General features: G+C 47.7%; 1 protein-coding gene across 14 annotated transcripts in view; it reads left to right on the forward strand.

Moving 5' to 3' along the window:
- The first annotated feature begins 7,946 nt into the window (after positions 1–7,946).
- Positions 7,947–27,819, forward strand: part of PROM1 (prominin 1) — a 136,831-nt gene continuing 116,958 nt past the window's right edge. For 3 of the 14 annotated variants that reach the window (XM_082728708.1, XM_082728695.1, XM_082728697.1), the window contains exons 1-2: positions 17,921–18,058; positions 24,865–24,955. The gene's annotated coding sequence lies outside the window, so the exon portion shown is untranslated. Of the gene's footprint in view, positions 8,094–8,825; positions 9,056–13,472; positions 13,576–17,839; positions 18,059–24,864; positions 24,956–27,496; positions 27,569–27,819 lie in introns of those variants that run through there. The other 11 variants (XM_082728705.1, XM_082728691.1, XM_082728694.1 and 8 more) reach the window with 8 other exon arrangements.

Consider the following 27,819-nt stretch of genomic DNA (forward strand, 5'->3'; position numbering starts at 1 on the left):
TCTATCAGTGGGCCATCTGCTTGGGAATGATTCTCGACACTATCTTGGAGATTTAAAGTTTCACATTTCTCCTATCAAGTGTCCTTGTTAGTGAGATTTAAGTTTAGAAGAAATTTAACTTTATTTACTTTTCCTTCTACCTCAGCCTCCTTCTGTTTTTATGGAGGGGAGGGTGACATTAGGGCTTGAGGAATTGAGTTATGTGCCTTTGGAAATTGGGCTATTGATAAGGTAACTTCTTTGTTGTAAAGCTCAAAGACATTTGTAAACCAAGGGAGACTCCTGCCTTGCAGGATTGTGATCTCTGCAAGTTAACTATTTGTTTTTCTTTTAGGGCAGCCAGAGGTGCCTGAGGAATGTCACACACATTAGGAGCAGGTGGAGAGGGGGTGCAAGGTGCCAGCTTTTGCTTTGTCCTCAGCCAGCCTCCTGCCCCCTCATCACTTGTGATGCAAAAAACCTTGAAATCCTGGGAGAAAGCCTCTGATTAGCAAGGCCTGGGTCACATGCCTATTCCCTGGTGTCCTGGGGGCTGGGAGTGGGTTTTCTTGGTGGAGGGGCCATGCCTCCCACCTGGACTGATACAGTGGGAAATCCCTCCATCCCTCAAATCGGAAGAGTGATCTAATGCTGAACAGCCAGAAAAGCTATCCATTCCAAATGACTTGGATGGGTCAGAGCATCTCAAAAAGTCTCTCTGAAATTGGAGAAGGAAAGTGCTTGAGAGCAGGTTGGCCTTTGGGGTGCGCAATCTGTTCAGTCCCACAGCACCTCTATCTTCTATCCCCATTTTGGAATTCTTCATCGTTTTCAAGCAGGGATCCACATTTTGATATTGCACCAGGCCCTGAAAATTATGTAGTCTGTCCTGCCCAGAAGGCACGGAGCATCATGCAAATGAAGGGCTGGTTATAACCTTTGTTTTACTAGCAAATGGCCCAATCCATCAGAGTTATTTTCACAGCTGCCTCTTATGTTTTTAGGATTTGTTTTGACTTGACTTAGTGAAACCACCATCTGTCCTGCTTAGAATAGTCCCTGAGCAACACCCCCGTAGGTACTGAAAGCTTTTTGAACAGCAGAGCTACTCACTTGCCCTGCTACCGCCAACCCCACTTGCCTGAGTCCTTGCCTGAGGCTTCCAAGATGGCTGCTCTGCTGGCTGATGGGCATCACCGCAGGATATCATCAGCTCAGCCCATACCCACCTCCCCCACCTTGTCCTCCTACTTCTGCCCATATCACCATCAGCCTTCCAGCATAGCTTGTCTCAAGTCTTTCCTGCATCCTCATTGTTATCATATTAAGACATGTCCATCAGCGGCATCATTCCTATAAGTATTTCCAATAGGGTGGGAGGGTGTACAGAATCTCTGGGTAGGGGGCTGGGCTGCAAAGGTATGCTAAGTTAGCTGAAGCTCCGTAGAGCTAGGGCATGGCTCTCCCATTCCAACCCCCAATCTTCCAGTTTACATGCACCATCCAGGACTTGATAGCCATCTGTGTATAGTGTGATATTTGTTCAGTTGCTGTAACAATAGTCCAAATAATGATGACTAAATCAGGGTAGAAATTTACGGCTCTCTCAGAAGAAAACAGTCTGCATGGATGCAAAGCGAGTCTGGTGGAGCCATTCCGTGATAGTCAAGGACCTGGGCCCCTTTTGTCTTGTAGTTCCACATCCGAAATATTACTGATTCCACCCGATATCCAAAATATCTTCTGCGCTCTAACAAACATGTCTGTATTCTAGCCAGCAGGAGAGGGTGAGAGCAAGCAGGGCATCCTGGCACCCCGCCCTCCGTCTTTAAGGACAATTTCTAGATATTAGACGCGACATCCTTCTTTCCATTGGCTAGCTATCTGAACTGCAAAAGAAAGTTTTATTTCACACAGTTATAAACCCGCCTAAAGAGGGGATGTTCTATTTCTAAGAAAGTTAGTGTTCGTAGACATCAAGCATCTCTACAGCAGTAACACACAAAAAAAATCTTACGTGGAACTTTCCAGAAAGCTCATTGCAAGGAAGAGAGTGTATCCTTTTGTTTCCTTTAATTTGATTTAATTTTTTATTAACATACAATGTATTATTTGTTTCTGGGGTGCAGGTCTGTGGATTACCAGTCTTACACAATTCACAGCACTCACCATAGCACACACCCTCCCCAGTACCCATCACCAGCCCCCCAGCCCTCTCCACCCACCCAGCAACTCTCAGTTTGTTTCCTGAACCCTTTTGTTTCTTCTATTGTACTTGTTCTGGCTCTGAGCAATCCACTTCTAGATTTCATTTACATAAGAAAGAGATAAACATCTGTCTCTTTTAAAGCGCTCTTAATTAATGGTTTAGTCATCTGTGGGAAAGCTACTCCTAAGGTCTGAATGAGACAGTGAGAAATGAGTCCCTGATAGGGCAGGTGAACTCCGGGACTGTGATTTCCCCGCCTTTCTGTGGTTGAGCTTACACAGTCACCAAAAGTGCAGGGGGATCCTTGTAAGAGACTTTAAAAAAAGAAGCAGGATTTTTGGCAAAAAAATAAAAGTCAGATTCAAGACTTAGGGTACAGAGGGGAGAGTACTGGGGACCTGAAAATAGCTTGGAAGCTAATATATGAGATTCATTCTGACCCAGTTAATATCTGCTTTGAGATGACAAAGAGGTAGACACTTGGCTCCATAGCTTCTTCCCAAATGGCAAGGCCACGTCTGATCATATATGTGAACAAACACTGAACCAAAGTCAAACTTTCATGAACCATTAGTTTCTACCCAGGTATTCGAAGTTGCTCAACCAATGAGAAACCCTTCCCTTAAATAGCCAAGGTTAGGACCATGCCCCCAAACCATCCACTTAGCCGGAAATACAGGGTTTTAATAGGCTCCCTTCCCAGAGGTCCCAGAGGGAGACACACATGCTTCAAAATCTGTCCTACGTGTAACTTGTCACTTGAACAACAACCTTTCCACATCTTACTCGTTCCCTGGAGATAGCCTCTTACTATTTTATACCTGCTGTTTTCCTGAGCCTGGCTCCTTCTTTCCCTCATCTCCCTCAGACAACAGCTAAGACCAGGTTCAGATAGTTGATAAATTATTCTTGTAGGTAACATTCTGAAAAAGTGATAAAATAGAAAAGACACTTAGCCAGAATACAAAGTATTCTGGCTCCCTAGATGCAGAGGCTAAGTCCCCTGAGGGATCCTACCTCTTACCAACTTGGTTTGCCTTTTCTCCCTGCTAGATCCTGGCATCTTCAGTCTTAAACTAAAAGGCAAGGATCAAATGTAATCTTCAAAAGATTACAACTCTGCCTGTAAGGGAGACATCTGCCTATGGCACTTGGCAACCAGTGGTCTGCAACAGCATGCTTAGAATTTTTTCAGAGGTTCTGGCCTTTTCTGTTGGATGACAGAAGACTTATTACAGGGTCTTTGCAAAATCAGTGTGCAGTCTTTGTCAAAAGATTTAAGTTTTCGGGGCACCTGGGTGGCTCAGTGGGTTAAGCCTCTGCCTTCAGCCCAGGTCATGATCTCAGGGTCATGGATTGAGCCCCGAGTTGGGCTCTCTGCTCAACGGGGGAGCCTGCTTCCCCCCGCCCCCACCCCCGTCTGCCTGTCTCTCTGCCTAGAGATGCCTATTTGTCATCTCTCTCTGTCAAATAAATAAAATCTTTAAAAAAGAAAAAAAGATAAAGTTTTCCCTAGAACAATAAGAATACCAGCTTTCAGGTAAAAATAGTGGCTTGTCTCCACTTCTCTGTGTTGAAGTTTCAGAACTACTAGGACCAATCTCAGAGCCTCCCATTACAAATATAGAGTGTGGTAGACACTGCTGGTTGTCTTCTCAGCATCCTTTCTCCCCTCCTTCCTTCCTTCTCACAGTCTGTTTAAGCTCTATGTTGGGTGTTCTGGTATATGTAATCAAACTCATTCTAAACTGGTGTGTGTGTGTGTGTGTGTGTGTGTGTGTGTGTAGCAAAATTGTGATCAAATTTCTGTTTCTGGAGAGTGTGATGAAATGGATCTTTCTGCCATAAGGCTACCCCTCCCCGGATGCCCCGTGCACTGGCAGCCAAGCTGACCAGAGGCCATCTCCTAACTAGAACAGACTCAACATTATCAGTGACATTCTCTGAGCCACACAGCAGAGCCAACAAATGTTTGTGGAGGAAATATATGAATAAAGCGTTTCTTGCCATCAGGGTCCATATAATCTAGTGGAGGAGGTCATAATTAGCACTTATGAGCTGTAGGGTCAGATATGAGCTATAATTAATTACAGGGACCACATTTTCAGGAGCAAACCCTGCAACAGGAATCCTAAGAAAGCAGGCTTTTCTGATTTTTAAATACATTTAAATGGAAATTGTACCATGGTATCCAAACCGAAGCTTATCGGACGGCTTTTCACAACCTCGACGCCTCCCACCAACGACAGCCACATCATCCTAAGCCTGGCTGTGACTGCCTCTCCCGTGGTTCTTGTGGTTTCTCTTCTCACCCTCCCCGAGGGGTGCAGGGGGTTAGATGTGGCCACTGGGTGAGAGAAACACCGTCCTCTGGAGTCCCAATCCAGTGTCTTGGATGGGAGCCTTGGGTAGCGAGTAGTCAGGTTGTCTGCTGCTTGAAGGAAGACACCAGCAACACAACTTGAGCCACTGGAGCCAGCTATGCCTGGGCTGGCCTCTATTCTGTCTGCATCCTTGTGTCAACAACCTTCCCTTTGTGCTGAAAACTCCTTTGGAGCCAGGTTTCTGTCCCTCGCAAACACAAAGGTTCTGACAAACGTTAATTTTCTAAGTTCAGTTTCCCCTTCTGCAAATTCAGCTGCCTCTCGGCCTGTTGCGAGGGGTGGATGAACAACTGTGGTGCGTGGTTTTGAAGTATCAAGCACGATAGCCACGGTCAGGGAACCCTCCAAAAGCACTTATCAGCTAGGATGCTTTTGGTTGCTAGAGGTTGAGCATGCAATTAAAATTTACTTAAGCCATGAAGACTTCAAGTGTCAGCGTCACTGGGGGGAGTTAGAAGTGCAAATTCATGAGCCTCCGTCCAGCCCCACTGAGCCGGAATTCCTGGGTTATAATAGACGCAATGGCTTCAGCCACAAAGGGCTCATTATCTCCTATAACAAGTAGTAGAAAGGTGGCTGGGAGCAGGTTGTCTAAGTTTGCTTGGTCAAGGGCCTGGGTTCCCCCCGCCCTACAGCTGGGTTCACTGACATCCACCTCACAGCCACAAGACAGTGGACTGGGCCTCAATTAGCATATCTCTCTCTCTCTCTCTCTCTTTTTTTTTTTTCTTATGTTGTTGGCCACTATATAGTACATCGTTAGTTTTTGACGTAGTGGTCAACAAGTCATTAGTTGCCTACAACAACCAGCGCTCAGCACCACACGTGCTCTCCTTCATGCTCATCACCCAGTTACCCCCTCCCGCCACCTCCCTCCCCTTCAGCAACCCTCAGTTTGGTTCCCAGAGTTCAAAGTCTCCCGTGGTTTGTCTCCCTCTCTGGCTTTTCCCATTCCATTTTCCATCCCTTCCCCTGGGGTCCTCTGTGCTCCAATAGTGTGTCTTTATAGAATCCTATCCAGGAACAGGGAGGGTGATTTCTCCTCACACAGCCTTTTTGTCAGGGTGGAAAGGCTTTCCCCACACCCGGGTGTCTCTGGGACAAGTGCAGGGGGGTCAAGAGCTGCAGGGATTCGAGCAGCAGTGTGAACCTTGGTCCCTGGGCTCCTCCAAGTTGAATTATTTACGATGCCGTATTGGTCGGCTTGTGTTTTTAATTAGCATCCTGGGAAAAGGCTGCAGCCTTGCAGTCCTCCTGTGGACTCTCAGGGAAAGCTCCACGGCCCATCTGATCACTTTGGTAACGGGATCAAACACCCACCATTGGGAGCTGGTGCTGTCGCTGGACCAGAAGCCAGACCTGAGACGGCTTCCTTGCTCTGCCAAGCCGGAGGCTTTTGCTCTTCCTCCAGAGGGCTTCCCCTTCTTCAGGAGGAGTCAGGAAACTTCCATGAGATGGTGCATGTAAGGGCAGGCCAGGCCCCGGGCACCTGGCAAGGCATCACCCGGGGCCCCCGGACAGTCTCTGAGCAGGACCTGAGCAGCTCCGGTGGCAGAAACCTGGGCCCTCGAAAGCCTGCTTCCCCAGCTCTGCCTTTTGGCAGCACCGCCTGGGTGTCTTCGCTCACGGCCAGATCACCAGGGCCACAAGTCAGGTGGGAAGCCAACAGCAGCCCTGGGAAGAGAGGAAGGTGGAACTAGAAGCTTGGAACCGCCCAAAGGTAGGGACACTGACCACAAGATTCAAAACCCCAGAATACAGGCCTCAGATATGAGGGAGGAGGCGCTGGTGGGGGCTGGAGCAACACACAAGGCCTTCTGAAAAACCAGCTCTGCCCCTCACTAGGCAGCTGTGTGACCTTGTGCGACCTTAACCCCATGAGGCCTCAGTTATCTTCTCTGCGAAATGGAGCAATCAGCACCTATCGGCACTCTATGTATATTTGCTTTCTCTGCCCTTTAGGCAAGTAACTTGGGCTCCCTGACCCTCGGTTTCTTCCTCTGCAGATACGACAACCCCCACATCACTAAGTTGGGAAAAACCCAATAGTAGCTGATGTGTCTGTGTTGATGGAGCATTCATTCTGTGGTTCACCCCATTTTCAGCACTTCACAGGTATTATTCTCCCATTTCTCCTCTCAGTAAACCCGTGAAGCAGGTACTATTACATGGGCATTTTGCAGGTGAAGGAATGATACAGGTTAAGAATCCAGCACACAACTGGGGAAGTGGCTCAGGTGTTCGTCCACATCGGCAGAGGGGTGAAATCAGAGGTTTTTCCCTGAGATGTTAGCAGAGATTGGGAGGCATGGGACTAGGAGAGATTTCAGTTTCCGCATTGGGGTTTTGTCCATTTCCAGATTTTCCACCAAGACATTGCAACTTTATCACACACAGACAAGTCTCAACAAAGGTGAAAATATATCAAAACGAAAACCACAGCCCCACCCTTCTCAAGCTGATGCTTGGTGGGTCTTTGCAGGACACCAAGTAGGGGGAGTATCCAGGATAGGTAAGTGCAGGGAGACAGAGGCAGCCTAGGGGCTGTCAGGACCTGGGGGAGTTCGAGAGAGTGGTGCAGGGGGTGGGAATGGGGAGCTACTGCTTACAGAGAACCGTGCTTTGTTTTGAGAGTGCTAAATACCCTTCAGGTAATTGTACACTTTAAAATGGTTAGTTTTATGTTCTATGAACTTAACCTCAATTTTTTAAAAAAGGGTGGGGCGCCTGGGTGGCTCAGTGGGTTAAGCCTCTGCCTTTGGCTCAGGTCATAATCTCAGGGTCCTGGGATCCAGTCCCGCATCAGGCTCTCTGCTCAGCAGAGCTTGCTGAGGCTCTGAGGGAGCCTGCTTCTCCCTCTCTCTCTCTGTCTGCCTCTCTGCCTACTTGTGATCTCTGTCAAGAAAAAAAAAAAAAAAAGGAGCGTGGGATCATACCTGTAGCTCATTCGTGTCTAGTAGCCGGATCTGCTAGAGTGACCATCCCTCCTGCCCCTCTCAGGGCAGGAGCTTCCATTAAGAATCCCTCTTCCTTAGGGTTTTTGGACCCCTTGGGGAGAGGCCAGCACCTTGTTGTGGGCCCCACTGCTCCCTGCAGAGAAAGAGGTATTTATCAGGCCCCTTAGAGCCTGGAGAGTCTTTTCTAGATGACAACCTTGTCCTTCCTACTTTGTTCTGCTCCACAGTGTCCTCTGCACTGATCCTGTTATGGTCCCTCAGGGCCCAGCAGTGTGGGGAAGTGTGGGGGCTGATTGAATGTTGGCCCCTGTTCTGGAACTAATCATTGTTCTTTACCTGTGATGTCATCATTTGAGGTAAATCCCCCCCACCCATAAGCACCCTCTGTCCTTTGAATCTGACCCCCTGAATCTCTCTAAGCACAAAACTAGGAAGTCGATTTCACAGGGTTAACAAGATAGAAATGGGGTAGTAGGATTTGGTGACCCCCAAGCAATCTTACAGCCTGGACTTTTCTCCTTCCTCTGCTGCCTCTTGGAAGATGGTTCCACAAAAGCCAGCCAGGTATGGTGGTCACTCTGGACTTGCTTTGTAGTCTGGGAGCCTCGGTGACCAGACCATCTGATTCCTGATTGGGGCAACAACTGGGCAACCAAGTTGGTGAGGCAGCCCTGAAGGAGAGAGGGCTCAGAGGGGCCAACTCCAGACAGTTTACAAGGTCTGACTGTGTTTACATTTGTCCCTTCTTCCCTCGTACTAATAGCAAGTGCTCAGTAATGATCTCCTGATTAATTCTATGGAGAGACGACACAAGCTTGACTCTCGGCTCTATCACTAACTAGCTGGGTGACTTTGGGCTATGGCCTTGCTTTCCATCAGAGCAGCCTGTGTCCCTCCCCCCCGCCCCCGGTGTGGACAGGCTGAGATGGGTGAATGGCTGACAGACCCCTCTGACCCCCTCTGACTTCAGTTAACTCAGAGACTCAATGGGACAATGCCAGTGTGGGAAAGGGGACAGCCACCCAGAGCCACGCATTTTCTCTTTCAAAAACTTCCTGCAACCACCTTATTTACTTTCTCAAAGGTAAACTCCCCGGTTTAAGATAAGGAAATGTACTGTTGGGCCTTTCTTCCTTCTGGCTGCTGGGAATCAGAATGCTTCAGAGAGGGAGGAGAGAATGAGAAGCACTGTCCCTCCCTCCCTGGCATCCAGGGAGATGACTGTCACCATTGCTACCTAACCACAGAAGGGCAGCGAGTAGTCATAATTACAGACAGAACCCTCTGTGCTTACAGCGTGAGGGTGCTGCCTGTTCCGGGTGTGGGGAAACCCCAGACCTCCCGAAGGCCCCACTGCCCCAAGAAGAGGAGCTCGGTGCCATGGGAGAGGCTTGTCCAGATGTCCTCGAAAGATCTGTGAGAGCACAAGTCATGCTGGATTAGGACTCATGCTAAAGATCTCATCTTAACTAATTACCTCTGCAAAGATCTTACCTCCTTATAAGGTCACAGTGTGAGGTTCTAAGGTAAGGGCTCCAACATGGATTTTGGGGGGACACAGTTTAACCCATAACAGGGGGGCTGTAGTAGTGACCAGAGATCAGGGATAAGGAGTGCTCATAAATGTGTTCCCTTTATGGAAAGAGGGAGCCTTGCTCTCAGGGTCACATCTAATGTCCTCATCTTGCTTGGGCAGTAGAAGAGTCATACAGGACTCTTACTGGGTGGTTTCCTACCATATTCCAGATGATTCCATGTACACTCTCAGATGGACCTGTGCCGCCAGCTCAGCATAAAATGCCATAATGGTCCAGAAACCAGGTTCCGTGGGTCCTTCCAGACCTGGTTTCCTCTTCCTTGAGCTTCAGGCCTCTTGGTTTACCAAGCTGTCCAGTGTGGTAGCCAAAACCCCCGGCCCAGAAGCAGAGTGCTCTGCCTTCCAGTGGCCCCCTCTATTCCTCAGCCATGGCATTTTGCCAAGTCTCTTCCCCGAGGGAATCAAGAAAATGAATCTTTGCAATCTTGAATTCAGTCTGTCAAGGTCACGTATGCAATATCGCTCTACACACCTGTGCTACAAGGCAAGTTTTTTTCTTCTCTTCTTCCGGACAGCTTATCCAGGCCCCATTCCTTTTGTGTTCGAATTTGGACCACTTCTCTGTACCATTTATTTTAGAACATATCCTGCAAACAGAGTAAAAGTTCCTCAGCCCAAAGCACAATGGGTAAAAGGAGGCATGTCTTCACCCTGAGAGCAGCAGGTCGTGAGGACCTCCCCAGTAAACCCACCACAACCGCTGGGCCAAAGATCCAGCTTCTGCCCAGGGAGGGTTGAGTCTCACAGGCAGAGTGTGGGGCAAGAAGGCATCCCTCCAGGCTTCCTGGTTCACCCTGTGGTGGGCTGGTGGGCAGAGATGACCAGGGGGGAGTTCCCGCTGCAAGCAGCTCAGGGGCAGACTGAGTCCAGGGGCACCAGGTAGGGCTGTGAGGAACCCTCCCATGGGAATATATGAGACCTCTGAATGACACTGAAGGGACAGTGTTCTGATATGTCTAAGCCGGGGTTGCAAGCCCCTGGGGGTGCTGAGCAGGGTCTCTCAGATGGGAGTGGACACTCTCAGTGTCAATCAGGTGGGAAGAGAAGGACGCTGGGACAGGAAGTAGCTTGGAAGGTGGGCCTTAAACTGGTGAGGTGTTGCCATCTTCTTCTCTGTGGGCCCCCCTGTGGGGACTTGGACCCTGGGGGTAGGAAGGAGGGGTGCCAAGTGCTGGAGGGTGGCCACGGCTGCCTGGGAACACATTGAGCCCACCAGGGGAGAGCGTGGGTGGCCTTGAGGGTTCTGGAAGCAGTCTTGTTGGTGACAGTTGTCAGTTATTCTGTTTATGTCCCTTCGATGCTCCCAAGATTCCCTATAAAGTCTTGCTAAACAGTCCAGCACAGTCTCAGCTGGGCTGGAACAAATTGAGGGAAAGTTCTATGTCCAGGGTTGGGTCGGAGAGAGTAAAGAATGGGCAGGGTCTTGGACGTCAGGGGTGTGATGACACCAGGGAGACCCTGGAAGGAAAGGGGAGTCTCAGGGGTGAGACTATCATAGCCCTCCCATGGTGGACCACCTTCCCCCTGCTACCAACCCTGGAGAACAAAAGTGAGGATTTGATGAGGACACTGGTAGGGAAGGCACCCTTCTCCATGGGCTTCCTTTCCCAAGACTGGTCTCCAGGACTGTGTGCTATGGCCACATCTGGGTCGGGGTCCTGTCAGGGCAGAGGGAATCAGCAGGGGCCAAGAGAATCTGTCTAGGAGGACCAAGTTCAGAGCAGGATCAGGGACAAGTTTGAGTCTGAGTTTAGAAACCTTCCTCTGTATCTTCAAACCTCTTTGGCCCCATTTCTAGTACTGCATAGAAATCATCCAGGCTCTTTACTGTTCCATTAGCACCTGAAGCAACTCCATATCTGGGCCTTTGCACCTGCTATATTTCTGCCAGAAACCCTCTTCTCACAGATATGCACTTCAGTCTTGACTCACATATCACCTCAGAGAGATGTCTCTGAGCACTCCATGGAAAACAGTAACTTTTGTCTCTCTCTACTTTTGTCTTACTTCACAGCATTACTTGCCTAAAATTAAATTCTACAGTACATATATTTGTTTATCTGATGGCTGTCCCTTTGATCTGGTACAATGTAAACCCCAGCAAAGCAAGAAATGTGTGTTTGCTCACCATTGACTCCCAAGGGCCTCAGACAGGCCAATAAATACTCACTTAGTCAATGATTAATGGTGATTGATGTCTGTTGATCTTCGACTAGAGTTCCAAGACTTGCTTTTAGGGAGTGTCAGGCCCCTTCAAGGGATGGGAACATGGCAGAGACAATTCTAACAACACAGTTCTTTCCACTGAGCTATTAGACATGGCGTCCACACCTGTCTATCCACTGCCCCTTCTCCCCTGAGGAGACCCAGAACTCTGCAGGACTCTCCCCCATGCCACACATGCTTCTCCAGCCATGATTTTGCTTCTGCTATGATGCCTCACGGTGTTCTTTCTCTGTTCCCTCCTTCTAAAACCTGGCTTCTCCTTCAGATCAGAACTACCCATCCTTCAAGGACTAGCTTGAGGCTCTTGAAGCTTGTTGTAAAATCACACCAGGTAACACGAATATTCCTTTCCCTTAGAACCCAGACTCTTTCTTTACACTGCAGTCAAAGCAATTTTCACAGTCTGGAGTAATTGAAATAAAATTGAATAAAGTTGACATTATTCTCTGAAAATTGTCTTGGGGGAAAGAAGTATATTTAAATACGCACTGTGCTAATAAATGCCATCACATACTTTATTTTCCAAAGTATTTATTTCCAAAACACAGCAGTCTTACTGCATAGAGGTATTACCATTTCTGTTTTATAAATGAGGGTCAGAGACATTGTGTGTGCTGCCCTGGGTCACACAGCTAGTAAGATACAGAACCAGGGTTTAAAGTCAAGAAAATAAATAAAATAAAATAAAATAAAATAAAATAAAATAAATAAAAAATAAATAAAGTCAAGAAGATAAGCAAAATCTCTACTTATATAAAGACAAAATGGCTTATAGTCAGTTAAATTATTTTAATCCTTATACATTCATAGAATTCCAGGAGATGACCTCACTAGACATAAATAGGCATGGATTTGTAAACCTGATTATAATATGCCAAAAGTAAATACAAACAGTATAGCCTTTTTTCACAAGGATGAAAATAACTTTATATTGTATTCTTTTTGTGCAGGGGACTCTGAACTACATAGGCACCTGCCTGAGACAAATCAAAACAATTGGCTACAATGAGGTCCCATAAATTTAATTCGCATTTTTCCAGAGGCCAGAACAACTCCTGTAGCTCAGCTAGGGCTTAAAAAGGCAAGAGAGGTATTTATAGCAACAATAACAGCTGATTGTAAGAATTTGTTTGCCAATTAAATTTATTCTAGGAAATCTTATAATTACCGAGTTCTGTAGCTAGCACATTGGGCTCATCAGCTGAAACCACCGTTTAAAATGGGTATTTTTAAAACCCCCACTGAAGCTAAGAATAGAAAAATTAGAGAATTGCCCTGGAGTGTTATCTCGGGGCAAATTTAGCTCACTGAATTTAGCTCAGTCCCTGAAGAAATAAGACTTTACAGTTGATTACATGAAATAAAAAAAAAAAAAAACTATCCATAAAAATCATGTTTCCAAATAATGCGCTCTGCTGTTTATTGGAACTTACCAGAACGTGACAATTGTCCTTTAAAGCATTTCTATGAACTTCTTAAATGAAATACTTCCAGAGTGAACGGTAATGCTTTTCTAAACTTTCACTTTTTTTTTTTCCAGAAAAGTTGGTTACCAAAATATACCCCCTGCAAACTTGAACAACAACAAAAATAACTTTAAGAACCTAAAAAAATGGGACGCCTGGGTGGCTCAATTGGTTAAGCCACTGCCTTCGGCTCAGGTCATGATCCCGGGGTCCTAGGATGGAATCCTGAGTCCTTGCTTGGCAGAGAACCTGCCTCTCTCTCTGCCTGCCACTCTTTCTGCTTGTGTGCACTCTTTCTCTCTCTCTCTGACAAATAAATAAGTAAAATCTTTAAAAAAAAAAAAAAACCTTAAAAAATATGAAAAGAAGTGTTGAAGATAGATAGTCTTATACAATTACAGTGATTTTTTTTTCCCCTTCAAAGAAAGCTTTCTTCTTCTAATGATAAAGGTCCACATGTTTCTTTAATAGAAAGTCTGGAAAAATGAAAAAAAAGAACAGGAAAGGAAAAGACTTTTGCCCCACTGCTCCTGGGATAATCATGGCTAACATGTTGGTGTATTTCTTTTTGCTCTGCTTTGTTTTTTTAAGCTTGGTTTGTATTCTTTCTGTGCTTGCTGTTTTTTAATCTGCCCCTTGTTTTGTCCGGAACAGTACTGGTGACCTGGCAGGAAGTCCTGGGGCAATCGGAGGCTGAGCTGTCATCCCCGCAATGATCTTACGTGAGTTCGTTCTCATCTCCAGGACGTTTATACAGGTGGGTTCCGAGAATCGAAAAAAGCAACAAACTCTCTTTCCACCATGGAAACACACAGACATCCACAACACCTTGCAACCAAGTTCAGTGCTCGTGTCCAAACTCCCTAGCCAGCCCAGAGGGCAAGCCTCAACCCTCCTGAAGCAGGTGGATTTAAAGGCCACCTGGCAGCTTACAGCTCTGCTTTCTTGAAGAGGATTTCACAACCTCCATTTATTCGTTTACACCTCTGTGAGGTCTGAGCAAGAAGCAAGGAGGGGAGAGCCTCCCGGGGATATTGCCTGGGCCCTTCCTGCAGAGGGCTTTGCCATCTCTGTGAACCTTGCCATTAGGTTAGGGTGGGGAGATTTCTGCACATGATCCCAAGTCCACAGTGCTGGAGTCACGGTTCATTTGTGTCAGGGTCAGAGAAAAGAAGCCATCAGTCAAGGCTTGAGGGAAGGGTTTGGTTTTTTTCTGCACCTGCAAAATAGTACCAATTCATTGTATGCCCTGGCGTACACCTGACACCAGTTGGGCGTGATGGCCACACCAGGCTCTGACCACACAGGGTCCGGGGGCAGCAGAACAATGAGTAGTTTTGAGTTGCCAAACTCCAGACTCCCTCAGCAGCATGAGTAGTAACTGTGGCACACTGCCTATCCCCCTCTAGGAACACAGCCAAGCCAGCACCTGGCAGCACGGATCAGGTGCGACAGTCGGGGACAGAGCCTGGTGCAGATGGGCAGGGCAAAGGGCCTAGGGGCAACTGGTGTCCCAGGGGTTGTAGGCCTCCCTGGGAAGGACTTCTAATTGGGAGTCCGGAAGCTTCCACTTGCTAAGTACTTAACGCCCCCGGTACTACGTATACAGTAATTCTGCTATTTAAGCGTCTCATTAACCATGCAGTATTATGGTATTATCCCATCATTTACCCACAAATACCATGCGCTGGTAGCTCTGTACCAGACAGACCCTGGGGAGATGGCAGCAAACAGACACTGAACTCCCCACCCCATGGTGCTGGCCCTCTAATGGGAGAACACAAGAGAGAATTGCATACACAAATGTATGAGATAGTAGGTTCGAGTTGTCCGGAGAGGGGCGTGGTCAGGGAAGGCCTGGGAAACGCAGGGGTTTTGAGGGCCAAGAGGCCTGGGTCAGGGCACAGCCTGAAGGGAAGCAACAGGGAGGCCTGGGGATGGAGGCCAGAGGATCATAGGCCATGCTGGCTACTTTGGACAGCGTTTGGCTACTTTGGCTACACTGGAAGCAGGAGGCGGGGAGACAGCACAACCCCCACCACAGTTTCTGCACACAATGAGGCCTGCTGGGAGAATAGAACATAAAAGGGAAACTACAGAGGTATTAAAGAACAGGAAGAATGGGAAAATGGGCAGGAAGGAGGAAAGGAAGAGGTGGTCTGAACTTAGCAAGGTAAATTAAGGTCCACGGTTCCTGAGGGACTGAACGTACAGAGCCGAGAACGTCCCGGAGATGGGGTACCACTATCTTGGGGTACCACTATCTTGGGGTACCACTATCTTGAGCTCTGGTCAAGATGGGGACCACCAGCGATTTTTGAGCAAAAGAGTGACAGGATCTGGCTTCCATTCTGAGAGCTTTGGTCTGCCTCTGGGGTGAAGAATTAGTGGGCAAGAGGGAGAGCAGGAGGCAAGTTATGACCCTGCATTTATAGACGAAGATTCGGAGGCTCAGGAACATGCCTCCAAAACCTGATGGCATAGGACCGTCCGGAATCTTTGAGTGACCTCCCTCTGCCTTTAGAATAGAGCACATGTGCACAGATGAGATCTTGCATGGTCTGCACCAGTCTCCCTCCCCCGTTCCCTGGGGGACCACCGCCTTTAGACTGGTCTCTCTCTGACTCCTCAAGAGGCCTTGGTTCAGGTCCTTACCTGTCTTTTTACTTCTTCCTCAGTACCTGCAGTGCCCTCCTCCACTTGCTCCCCTGTCAAAGTCCAGTCATCCTCTGAGCCCTTAACCAGCTTTTCTCAGGGAAGCCTATCTTGTCCCGGCAGACCAAGCCAGGTGGGCTGGGTGCCTCTGCAGGGCCCCCTCCACTCTGGCCGCCGTCCTAACCTTTGAGAGCTCTTTGTTGGTCTCTGCTCTGTGCTCTGGATTACCCAAGGGCAGGTTGATTCTCTCTCATTCACCCATCAGCATATAAGTCAGGGACATGATTAGGCACTAGTACAGATGCCTGAGTTGAATAGAAAACTCGCTCAAGATCACACAGATAGTAAGCAGGAAGATCAGGGTTCAAATCTCTCTCTGACTTCCTCGTCGCCTCCGAACTTGAACTCAAGTCTTGGTTTACATAGGCCCAGCTCCTGCAAGCTCATGCATGAGCCATTTCATTTTTCCAGACCTTGAGTTTTCCAACATTAAAAAGAGAGCATCAGACATTGAGCCAGACTTTCCACACTACGTGCCCAGTGGGTACTCCCCAAATCCCTCTGACCACTAGAAACTCCTAGACCCTGGACACTTCTTACGAGTGCTGAATCCTGGTCCCACACCCATCCTTTAGAATAGCAACTCTAAGATTGATTTGGGATCCTGGTTCTGTGTGTTTGTAGTTTAATCAAGAACCCCAAGAGATTCTTGTCACCAAGTAAGTTTTGGAAACACATTTCAATGAGACTGCTTCTCAAAGAGGTTCCCAAAAGTAAAAGGTCGAAGAGGACATAAAAACATGATGACAATGACTGTTTCAACTATAATGACAGTTCCTTCTCAAATGTCTCCTCTCTTTTATAAAAAGAAACTGCAACTGAAGCCGCGTATTTATTTACCTGAATTATTTTGGGGGCCTAACGGAAGGTTCCTGAATTTCCACCAAGAGTGTAATTTCCTGGATAACCCTAAATAGCACTTCTTTGAGGAGCGTCAGGCAACTCTGAATGAAGGAATCTTCCCAGGGAGCATGCGCCAAGGCGGGAGCGGGGGTGAGGGGAGGCACTCTCACCGGCTCTGAAGGAAGCAGCAGAAGCCCAGAGCAGTTAACCTACCTACCTGCAAGCACACAGTGGGCAGGCAGCAAAGATGGAGCCCAACCCAGCTCTCTGAGCCTCTGACCGGGGAGCTTGACACAGAAAACTGGGCTATTCACCCTTCAGAGCAACGGGTGCCCCAGAAACCTCACCTTGGTGATGATGAACTGTGAGGGAACAGGGTGCATAGTAGGCACTCAATGGCCAGGGGTTCACTGATGGCCCAACCCCACCCTCTTACCATCCTGAGCTAGAAACAGGGCACTCTTCAGATGATTACATTCTCTGCCATGTTGGAGTCAATCTGTGTAATACCCGGGACGAGCTCCCACTGATCAAACAGATGTATGCTCAATGACTAAAAAAGTAATCAGTGCGGGTTACAGGGAAGCAGACTGATTCTCCCTCTGCCATTTCCTTACCTCTCAAAACCTGCTTCCAATCCTCTGGAAAATGGGGATGATGCCTCCATCAGTGGGTCATTAGTGAGTATTTGTGAGACCCCGCATAGCACCTGGCAGAGAATCAGTCAGCATTGACTACAGGAAAGGAAAAATGAAGGAAGGGACGTGGTTCCTTCTGCTCTGGATTTGGAATTTGTCCCCCTTCATCCCAGCCTCTGGCCCTCTGTCACAAGTGTGCGACAACGGTAGCTGGACCTTTCCTGAATGAAACCTGTGGCTGGAGGGGAGAACGGAAGTCCAAACACGCTAGGTGAATGAAGGCAGACATGAGTGGCAAATAAAGAAGCCCCCACAGAACCCACCATCTGCCACTGAGTGTGGCATGTTTGCGTTTTATTAGTTATGAGAAAGTTTGGCTACAAGGAATAGAGGAAACTAAAATAACAGTGACTTAATCCTTAGAGAGATTTATTTGTTAGCCATGATCCCAATGGCAGAGGGAAGCCAGTGCAGGGCTGGAGTGGTGCTCCACTGTTCCTTCTATGTTGTTGCTGGGCTATGTGTGGCTTCTTTATTTTCAAGGTCAACTCACGGCCCAAGATGGCTGCTGGATTCCAGCCATCAGTGCAAATTCTGGTCAGCCGGTATAAGGAAGAAACGAAAGAGGTAACTTCTCCTTCTGAGATGGTTAATTATAGGTGTCAATCTGACTAGGCACCAGTGCCCAGATTAAATATTGTTTCTGGGTGTGTCTATGAGAGTGTTTCCAGATGAGATTAGCATTTGAATCAGTGGACTCACTAAAGGAACATGCCCTCCGCAATGTGGTTAAGCATTGGCCAATCTGTCAAGAGCCAGAATAGAACAAAAGGCCCAGGAAGAAGGAATTCTCTTCTTTTTTCCCCGCCCCCGCTTGAGCTGGGGTATTTTATTTCATCTTCTTCTGCTCTTGGACTGGGATTTGCATCATTGGTCCCTCTGGTTCTCAGGCCTGCAGATACCAGCCTGAACTACACCACTGGCTTTCCTGGGACTGCAGCTTGCAGGCTGCAGATCGTGGGACTCCTTGGTCTACACAACCACGTGAGTCAATTCCTGCTAATACCTCTCCATATAGATATCCTATTGGTTCTTTTCTCTGGAAACATCCTCTAAGGACCTTTTCCTGAGAATACACACATCATTCCTACATAATTCTGCTTGGTCAGAATTAGTCATATGAGCATGCTGGCTCCAAGGATGGCTGGGAAATGTATTCTTACTTGGAGAGGCCATGCGTGCCGCTCAGTTCAACATCTCTGGGTGCAAGAAGAGGACAATGGAGCAGTCTGGGCTACATCTTTATGATTTGCAGGCTTCCTGAATACTCATCAAGACCAGGGCTATTCTTAGGCCCTCCTTTTTAAAATGTTGTGTTGGGGTAGAGAATAGGATGCTTTTTCTTAAGTGGGACTCATATTCAATCATCTACCCTGTGTAACTGACATCGGGCACTGTCTGTCCTTGAAACTGGTCTTGGGAGCCTGGGCAGCAAACTCAAGGGTCCTCGTGCATCACAGGCAGAAAACCATGTTCCCAGACAGGAAGTCCTTCCAGAGAGGGCTTCTGGTAACAAAGCTGTGAACAGGCTTTTATGGGGGGTGGGGCGACTAGCTTTGTAAGATGCACAGCCCTGTCTTGCTCTGTGTTATGGATGAGAAATTAGGGCTCAGAGAAAGCAAATCACTTGTGCTGAGTCATGGAGCCAGTGGGCCCAAGCCCCACACCTTTCCATCGCCATGCTGCCCCCTTTTCCACAATGAAGGGGCCCACGGAGGTCTTTCCCCAATATCATCTTGTCCCCTACTGTGAGAGTGAAAGAAAGACCCTGAACTGAGGAATCCAGGACCTTTGGTGCCCATCTTCTATTAATTCTCTAGTTCTCGTCTCCTGATTCCTGCTGCTTCAGCATCAGCCCCGGGACACGTGAGGGGCGTCCAAGGAAAGCAGAGTTGGAGGGAGATCTGAGGGGCGCTGTGCAGGAAGGGAGGGCAAGGCGCCACACGGAAGTCTGCAGGCCCCTGCTGGGCAGTGTTCCAGCATCTCTCAGGAGAATGGCCGCAATCACCGTTTGGGGCATTTTGGAGGCAGATATAAATGGGTATTGTGCCTGGAACTCCAGGGCATGTTAAGGCAAACCTCAAGGGGCTGGAAGGCTCGGGTTTATTCAGTGGGTTTAGTGAGAGAACCCAGGCCCAGCTCTCAGCGATATGTGGGCCAGAGTTGGAGGATCAGTGGGCCAGGAGCTCTCTGGGAGTCCTGTCTTTACTTCCTCTATCCTGAGCAAAGCGGGTGCCCAGGAGCTTGGAGACCCTGGAGTGAAGCATCTCCCGAGGTCTCCTGATTGACAGGAATGGTTCTGCCGCAATGTTGGTCTCCACAGTTTCAGACGAATCTAAAGTCAGAGGCCCAGGGATTCTTTCAAGCACATCTGGGAAACAGGAGCAGTGGAACCCAAGCACCGTGTAGGTCCTGAGAGGAGGGAGGGCATGCTTGGTGTGTTTCAAGTCTTCCTTTCTTCCTCCTGCCTGAAAAGACGGAGACATCTGTGTCCCGGGCAAAGCAGTGGTTCTGAGTCAGCCATGACATTGAATCACTCACCCCCACCCCCCCACCGACCGACACCATGACATCAGGGTAGACCCCAGCTAGCACACAGCAGGTGCTCAGCACACAGGTGCTGAGGAATAATATACGTCAGCCCGTGCAAGCTCTTGGTACGTATTAACTCTGTGAGCCCTCACAGTCTGACGCCGTGTGAAGTGCTGGTATTAGCCACGACTCAGACCTGGAAGCTCCAGCCCAGAGGAATCCAGGGCGTCCAGGGGATGTGGGCAGTAAATACACAGTGGTCTGCTTCCAAAACCCCGGCATTGAACCCTTGTGATTTAAAAGGCCTGACGCATAATCTCAGAGACTCCAGTGTCCTCCTCTGCGGTGGCTGCTGCGGCTGGAGGCATTGGCAGGACTGGGAAGGGATGCGTGCAGGCTGGCTGGGGAAGTGGTAGACACGTCCTTGGAGGCAATGGCTGGAGGTTCGAGACCTCATGCTCCCAGGAGGGAACTCAAACTTGCGGCAGGAATTGATGAGAGATGAGCCAGACAGAGCAGCAGTCCCAGACAGGGATTGGAGTGCTGGTTCTGCAATCCTCCTTGTCATTTGGTCCTAGCCAGTGTCTTGAGGCTCCACGTCTGTCATCTCTGGAGAGGGGCAGTGATGGGCAAAAACAGAAGGAGCATTTCCCCAATTGTCCTCAGGAGAAAGTTGGGCAGTGCTAGCTTGGGGTCTCTTCCACAGAAGGTCGCATCAAGAACAGAGGTGCCCCCAAGTCCCTGGATAACTTAAAAGGTATACACAATCCTCCTGGAAACCAGGAAATGGCAGTGATGGAGGTGAGGCAGGCAGCTCCCAGCCCGCCCAGCCTCCCTGAGAGCAGAAGGGCAGGGACTGCGACCCCCAGGTGCTGCCCAGACTTGGGCTCCCGGCTCTCTGACCACAGCGTGGGCCTCACGGGGCACCAGAGACACACAGCAGGGTATCACGAGCACCTAGTGAGAACCCCAGCCCCCCCCCTTTTTAAGATTTATTTATTTATTTATTTATTTGTCAGAAAGAGAGTGCAAGCACACACAGGGAGAGCAGGAGGCAGAGAGACAAGCTGACCTCCCACTGAGCAAGAAGCCCGATGCAGGGCTCTATCTCAGAGACCTGGAATCGTGACCTGTGCCGGAGGCAGGTGTTAAAACCAACTGAGCCTCCCAGGCGTCCTGTGGTCCAGCCCTTTAACAGAGGCTATCACCAGGATGAAAGGGATGCTCCCCAAATGTCTCAGTGACTCAGGGGTCGGGGGAGGGCATGCTGGACAAAAGGAGAAAGAGGAAGAGGCAGAGATCACAAACCTGGGGTGCCAGGTGGAGACAGAGGAGGGCAGAGCACCCCAAGAATAACACGGAGATGCAGCCTCCAAGAGGAAGCCCGGAGGAAGTATTTGTGAGCACCAACCGTGTCCTTTCACAAAACCCTTGTAATAACCGTAAAACAGGCATCATTATTCCCATGTTGTCCAAGGCAAAACGAATTCTGAGAGATCAGAGGACAGGCCAAAACCACCTGATAAGCCATACATGTAGTCTGTTTGGTTCCAAAGCCGGTTTTTCTCCCATACCGACTTCCTGTTTTCACCCAGAGCTGACCCTGCAGGGAACACGCTTGTCCCATCAAACGCGCGGCTAGAGCCTGCGCCGCAGAGCAGCGGCTCCCAGGGTGCGTGCTTACTCTAAATGTCTTTGAAACACCACGATCAAAGTTATCTCTGGCGTGGGGCGCTCTGAGGGGTGTCGAGAAAGCCGGACCGAAGTGCAAGCCGAATCAAGAAGCAGCGAAGCTGGGAAGCGCAGGATAAGCTCTTAGAAACCTCTTAATGATATCCAGACACTCACACTGAGGCCCACCACGGGTCTCCTGGCTTCAGTTTAAAATTCAGGATGGGTTGACTGAAGGGAGCTGCAGAGTAGCAGGACAGTGTGTGTACTAACAAGCCATTTAATGGCCGTCTCCCAAGTGAAAATATGAAACTCCCTACAAATCACAACGTGGCTTGGACATGGTGCTGAGCTTGCGGAGAAGCATGAATCAGAGTGTCAGACCCTGGGAAGAATCTTAGAGATTGCTCTCTTGAAGGAGGAAGTGGGAGCCCAGAGGCAGGAGGTAAATCCCTAAGTCCATGCTCTGGCCCGAGGAAGGGTCAGGTCCAGCACTCTCAGCTCCCGACCCCAGGTAGCATGGAGCATTGGCCCGCAGGCCCCAGGGTTGAAGAGATTTCCACCTAAGTTAAAATCTGGACAGGACTTTGGAAAAACTCCCCCCTCGTGTCCTGGGCCTATTACTTCACTCAGTTTGGTTTTCTCCATAGGTCTTAACACCGTCTGAAACGATCCCTTGGCACGGCATCCACGCTTCTTCACAGCCTGACCTCATCTACTCTTCTGGTCTAGACTCATCTCTTTATTCCTTTTCTCTAAGACCATGTTCCAGGCACATTATAATCCAGCACCACCGTATCATGAACTGAATCTGAACATACCTGGCTATGCTCGTTCCTCTGCTCAGAATGTGCTTCTTGTTCTCTAGCTGGTGAACATCTCATTCCAAAGGATTGGCACCAACAGCCCCATGGGAGCCTTTTCCTGGTCCCCTCAGGGCTGGACTCATATTTATTGTTGCTATTTTCGTAGCCATACCTATCTTGACCTCTGCCTCTGTTGGTGTACCTAGAATTCAAAATGCCCCTTATTTGTTTCCCCCATGAGATGGTGACATTTTTGAGGGCTGGACTTGGTGTTAATCATCTCTCTGTGCTTAAAGCCTAGTATAATCAGGTGCAGAGCAGAGCCCTGAAAAAATTGTTTAGTGAATGAAGGGAAATGTGTGGGTGGGCTCTGGTCCTGACCAGTATTGCACAGAGCCAGGCAAGGGCCAGCACAAAATACTAGTAGGTGCCCAAAAGTTCATTAATTAAGACAAATCATACTGTAATGCAGTATTTTAAAAATTCATAGCTATGCCCCAACTCCATGGAGGAACAAAATCAACGTGTTAAGTAAAGTTGGGATCTGATCCTGAACCTTAGGACTCATTCGATCACCTTCCCCAAGTCCTCGCCTAAGCAATTTGCTCAAAGGCAGAGACTTCCAGCATACATGCAGAGTGGCTGAGTTAGCACCGTCGCCATGGGACTGGCAAGAAAGACTTGGACTGGAGAGGAAAGGGAAGGCAAAGGAGATGGTAGAGGGAGCATTTTCATCAATCAGGCATTAACAGGAAGCAACTCTGGCCAATCTTAGCCAGAGAAGGAATAAACTGGAAGTGTGTCAGATGGTTCCTGGTCTGGTCAGGAGGTTGGAGAGCAGAAGCAGATCCAAGGGCAGTGCACACAGTCTGACTAGGATGTGGCTGTTGGCACCTGTCGCCCTCCACAGCGCCATCACTGCTACCCTCCCTTGGTCTGATTGGCCCTATTTGCTGCATCACATACACTCCAGAATCTAAGTCAGGGGCAGGAGTGGCCAACTGGCCAGGCCTGGGTAGGACCATCCCTTGAGTGCATGACAGGTCAATGGAAGATAATGTTTGACTTTTGTGGTGGAAGATGTTGGATTGACCCACTAGTACTCCCCACAAAAGGGTGTCTGTGTCACCCAGAAAAGGGCTTTTGAGTTGGACAACTCTACAAATAACAATAAATATAGGTAAGGTTGAATTTCTTGGGAGATTGTGTAGGACTATTGAGATAGAAAACTCTGGCAAACAGAAGAATACTAAATAGGTTTTGCTTTCAAACAAGTGTTCTGGTTGTAGTGATGTATGTGGAGGCCGGTAGGACACATTTGGATTGTTTTCCATGGTGGTGATGGCTAAGGAGATAGTGTGACCCTCTTATACCTTCTAGTACAGATTAAGTAAAGAGCTGCCTTCTTGGGGTAGGTGTTGGGGGTTGGGATGTCAGAGCCATCCTATAACCTCTAGCCCCAATGTCTTTCTGATATCCCTTTCTCCGATTAATGCAACCAGCCTCAGACCTGTGAGATGCGAGAAAGCAAGGTAGAGCCTAAAGAAGGATCACTGTTCTGCCGTAAATAATCAGAGGTGCAGTGATCAGGAGGAAAGAACCAGCTTTCCCTGGAACCTTCCAGTATATAGCGTATCTCATTTAATGTTCTCAAAACCCAGAGGCACTACCGATGTTAACTCTATAGGTGAGGGGGACTGAGGCTCACAGGTGTTAGGTAATCCGGCCAAGGTGGCACATGGAGTTAGGGGCGCCAGAGCCAGACTCCAACCTAGGCGGATCTGTTCCACAGTGTGTGATCCCAGAATCCGTGTTACTCTCCGGGCCACAACCAAGAGGGAGCTGGCCCTTGTTTATTAAACTTCCCAGGCATTTGCCATTGTCCTTCCATAAGAACTAACGTGATGAATGTAGCCAAGACGAGACAAATCACTCTCCTTGCCTGTTGACTGGTCTTCCACCCCGCGTTCAGTTCAACTCAGCCCTTCGGCCTCACCTGCGGCAACCATGCTGACCTCACCGCAGCTCAAGGACAGACCCCAGTTCCACTTCCTATTTCTCCCAGCCATTGATTGCCTTGGTTGTTTCTTTCTTTTTTTTCTTTTCTTTTCTTTTCTTTCTTTCTTTTTTTTTTTTTTTTAACCTTTTTTGTAGTGGAAAATTTCAAACTGGTATGAAATAGAACCCCTGATACCTATTACTCGGCTTCAGTAATTTTACTGACTTAAATTTTACTTCGGTGCATGCTTACAATGTTCATTAGTATTCCTTGCGTCTATAGGGCTCCTTACCAGGGGATTTTTTTTTTCCTTAGGATTCAACTTTAATTTTTCCTCTTTTTGGTTGTATGCATTTTAGCACTTTTACTGTTAGGTGGCTTCTGAAACATTCTGCAGAATGACGTGCATACGAATGTTTGTTTTTTTCTGCAAGTTGGTAATTCTTTTGTCCCAGTTCAGCTCTAGAAACCCCTAACCTCGGCTCAGTTTTTCCACGGCCCTGCTTTTCCAGGTTTATCAGCGTTGCTTTTTTGGAATCCAACAGATCCAGGATTGTGTTGTTCATTCCTTTTACAGTTTCTTGTAAAATTACTTCCCTACCCGCACTGTTACTTTGCCATTTAATAGAGCAGAACAGTGCAACAACCGTATACAGCCAGCCAGGTCCACGCCAAGAGCTTCTCACTGGGGTAGGGCTGAAGTCACCTCTGTGTCCCCAAGTTCCAAGGACAGATCTTGACTGACACAGACTAATGCTCATTAAAAGCTCGCTTACTTCCAGTCCTAGGTCTGAAGGCTGCCCTCTGAATTCTTGCGTTGGAGCTCACTGCACGGAGGCAGAAGTCGGGACTGTGAAAGGAATCATCCCACCCGTAAGCATTTGTCAGCGTCTGTTTTCCCTCCTATACTGTACACTTGGTGGGGGCAGGGCCCGTCTGCCACTACGTGCCTACCACCTAGAGCCATCCTGACACGTAACAAATGGGCAACAGACTTTTGTTTGATTTGCTTGGATAATACCTACTTCCTACAATTACCTTAAATAGTAAATGAGATATTTAGAGTAACGGTTACCCTGGTAAATGGTAATTTTTATTCTTATTATGAAACCAACAAAATACTGCTCCAGGTGTTGAGCCTGTTTCCTTCTCTGGAAAATGGGAGTAACAATGCTCCTTTAGGAGGGTTAATCAAATAAGGGAATGTATGGAAAGTACGTTGCTCTGTGCTTGACAGATAGCAGATAGCTAATAAACGCCAGCCACAAGGACACAGACCAGACCTACTTTGCCTACCTTGCAGCACCGTCTCACTCCTGCTTACATTTATTTGCCTCCTTATGAGGTTCGAGCTTCACCTTATTCCCCTGTTTTTCTCTAGGATCTGCTGAGGTCCTGGAATATGCCAGGCCCTTTCTCATTAGGTCTTGGGAAATATTAACAATCCTATTCTTTTTTTTTTTTTTTCCTTGAATGCTTCTCTGCTCAAAAGTTCTAAGAAAACTGTCGAGTTTCTTCAGGGGCTATAGGTTATACTCAGAACAAGCACCAAGCACCCAACACCCAGCACCCAGCACAGGACATTGTGAATATCTCCAGGAGGCATAAAAATAGGCAATTTACTTTCCTGATATAACTCAGTTTGCAATTCTCTCATTGGGGGTGATGTGGAGTCAATGTGAGGGCTGGCTCCCCAGGGCCAGGTACCCAACATGATGGGTCAAGTGGTTTGGGTGATGTATATGTTTCAGTTTATATCCAAAATTCTTAGCATTTGCCAAATCTGATACCAGGAAGTCCCTCTTTAAATATATCTGATAAAATCTTCCCAAACTCAATAGTTTTTCCCCTGCTTTAAAAACAAACAAACAAACAAACAAACTCCAGGTTTTGAATCTTTTTGGTGGTCACAACTGGGAGGTGGACTGTTACATCTATCCGGTGGGTAGAAGTCAGAGGTGCTGTTGAGCACCCTGAATGCCCAGGACCACCCGAGACAAAGAATTAGCCAGCTCAAAATGTCAAGAGTGTCCAATTTAAAAATACAAAAACAAAACTAAAAAGAAATAAAAACAAAACAAAACAAAAAAAACCACACCATGATCTAGAATAATTTTGTCACTTTGTAAGTTTTTCCTCCTTCCATAATGAAAACGACTCTGGAACTCTCTCCCAGGTTTCACCCAGGTTATTGGAAGGAATTAGCCCATCTCTGAGCACAGTTCCTGCACACATACTCCACCAAACTTGTCCTTCCTCGGCATGCCCCCATCTTTCATGGGGGAGGTGTCCACTTGAATGCGGAGAATGGAGCCGAGAACCACATTTATACATATGGTCTAAAACACCACGTTCCTTGTCTTTAAGAACCTTAAACTTAAGAAACAAATCATCCTGGATTCACAGCTTTTTTTTTTCTCAAAGATTTTATTTATTTATTTGACAGAGAGAGCTCACAAGTAGACAGAGAGAGAAGGGAAGCAGGCTCCCTGCTGGGCAGAGAGCCCGATGTGGGGTTTGATCCCAGGACCCTGGGATCATCACCTGAGCTGAAAGCAGAGGCTTCAACCCACTGAGCCACCTGGGCTTCCCTGGGTTTGCAGCATTTAAAAAGAGTTTATTGTGATCTAACTTTTTGAAAGCTTTCCCTTTGTCCTTAAGCAGTGGCATTTGGGTCGAAGATTGCTCTAAATAGGGCTGTTGCAGGGAGGCTTTGGGGGAGAAGTTGGCAGGAACTTTGGGGTGCCGCTTACAGCATCTTTGTCCCAGTGAATGGGCTGTTGTTATACTATTAGAATCTATACAATGGTTTAGAATTTCACCGTTCCAGCATTTATTGAAGTTTTCATTAACAAAATTAACTCATGTTAAAATTTGCTATTTGTCTCCCTAGAGGTCAATAAGCTCCATTAGGGTTTCCAAATTATAATGTTCAAGGAATGAAAAATATTGCATGTAAATATATAGGGGACACATGTCAAAGGTTTTACTCAGTTCAGTAATTAATGAGAGAACCAGTAAGATGTTGGGACCTGTTCAGAGGACACTTTGAAAAGCAGACATTTATATACACAATTGGGAATGCCAAAATGATTATTTGCCAGCAGTTGCAAAGCCTGTCACCAGCCTATAGGGTACTAAAATGTTGTGTTTGGGGTCATCTTTTCTACAGGGTAGAAATGAAATTATCTTTCATGGAGAACATTCATTTGCATTGTCATCCGTGTTCTACAATTTCATTTCTATCCTCACAGACTTGTGATACAGCCTAGTTGATAGAAACACAACGACAGGTACATGCCTCTATAGAATCCAGTAATTCCCTGAGGGTCCCTTAGACATGCCCCTCCCTCTGAAAAAAAATGCCAGTCTTCTCCTTTGCTCATTTCCAAGTGTTGGACACTTTTTCTACAGGGCAGAGATCAGAATATGTGCCGGATCTGTTTTTTCTGACTTGGATCCTTGCAAATCCCTGGGGCATAATTTGTAAGTATCTGTGGGAAGCGGATTTAACTCACGATTCCAACAGCCCCACACTCCTAATCTATGAGATTGGAAATAAAAAGAGGGGTGGGGGCTGAGGGTGAGAGAGAGTTTGGCAAAGAAATAGAAAAAGCAGATATAAGAGTTGACATTTGTTGCTAACTCTGTGCCAGGCATGTTGCATACGCTGGCTCATTTATGCTTTGCACAACCTCTATTTTGTGGGTGAGGACACTGAAGTTACAGAGGTTAAG

The sequence above is a fragment of the Mustela nivalis genome (assembly GCF_964662115.1).
Source record: "Mustela nivalis genome assembly, chromosome: 4".
NCBI lineage: Eukaryota > Metazoa > Chordata > Mammalia > Carnivora > Mustelidae > Mustela > Mustela nivalis.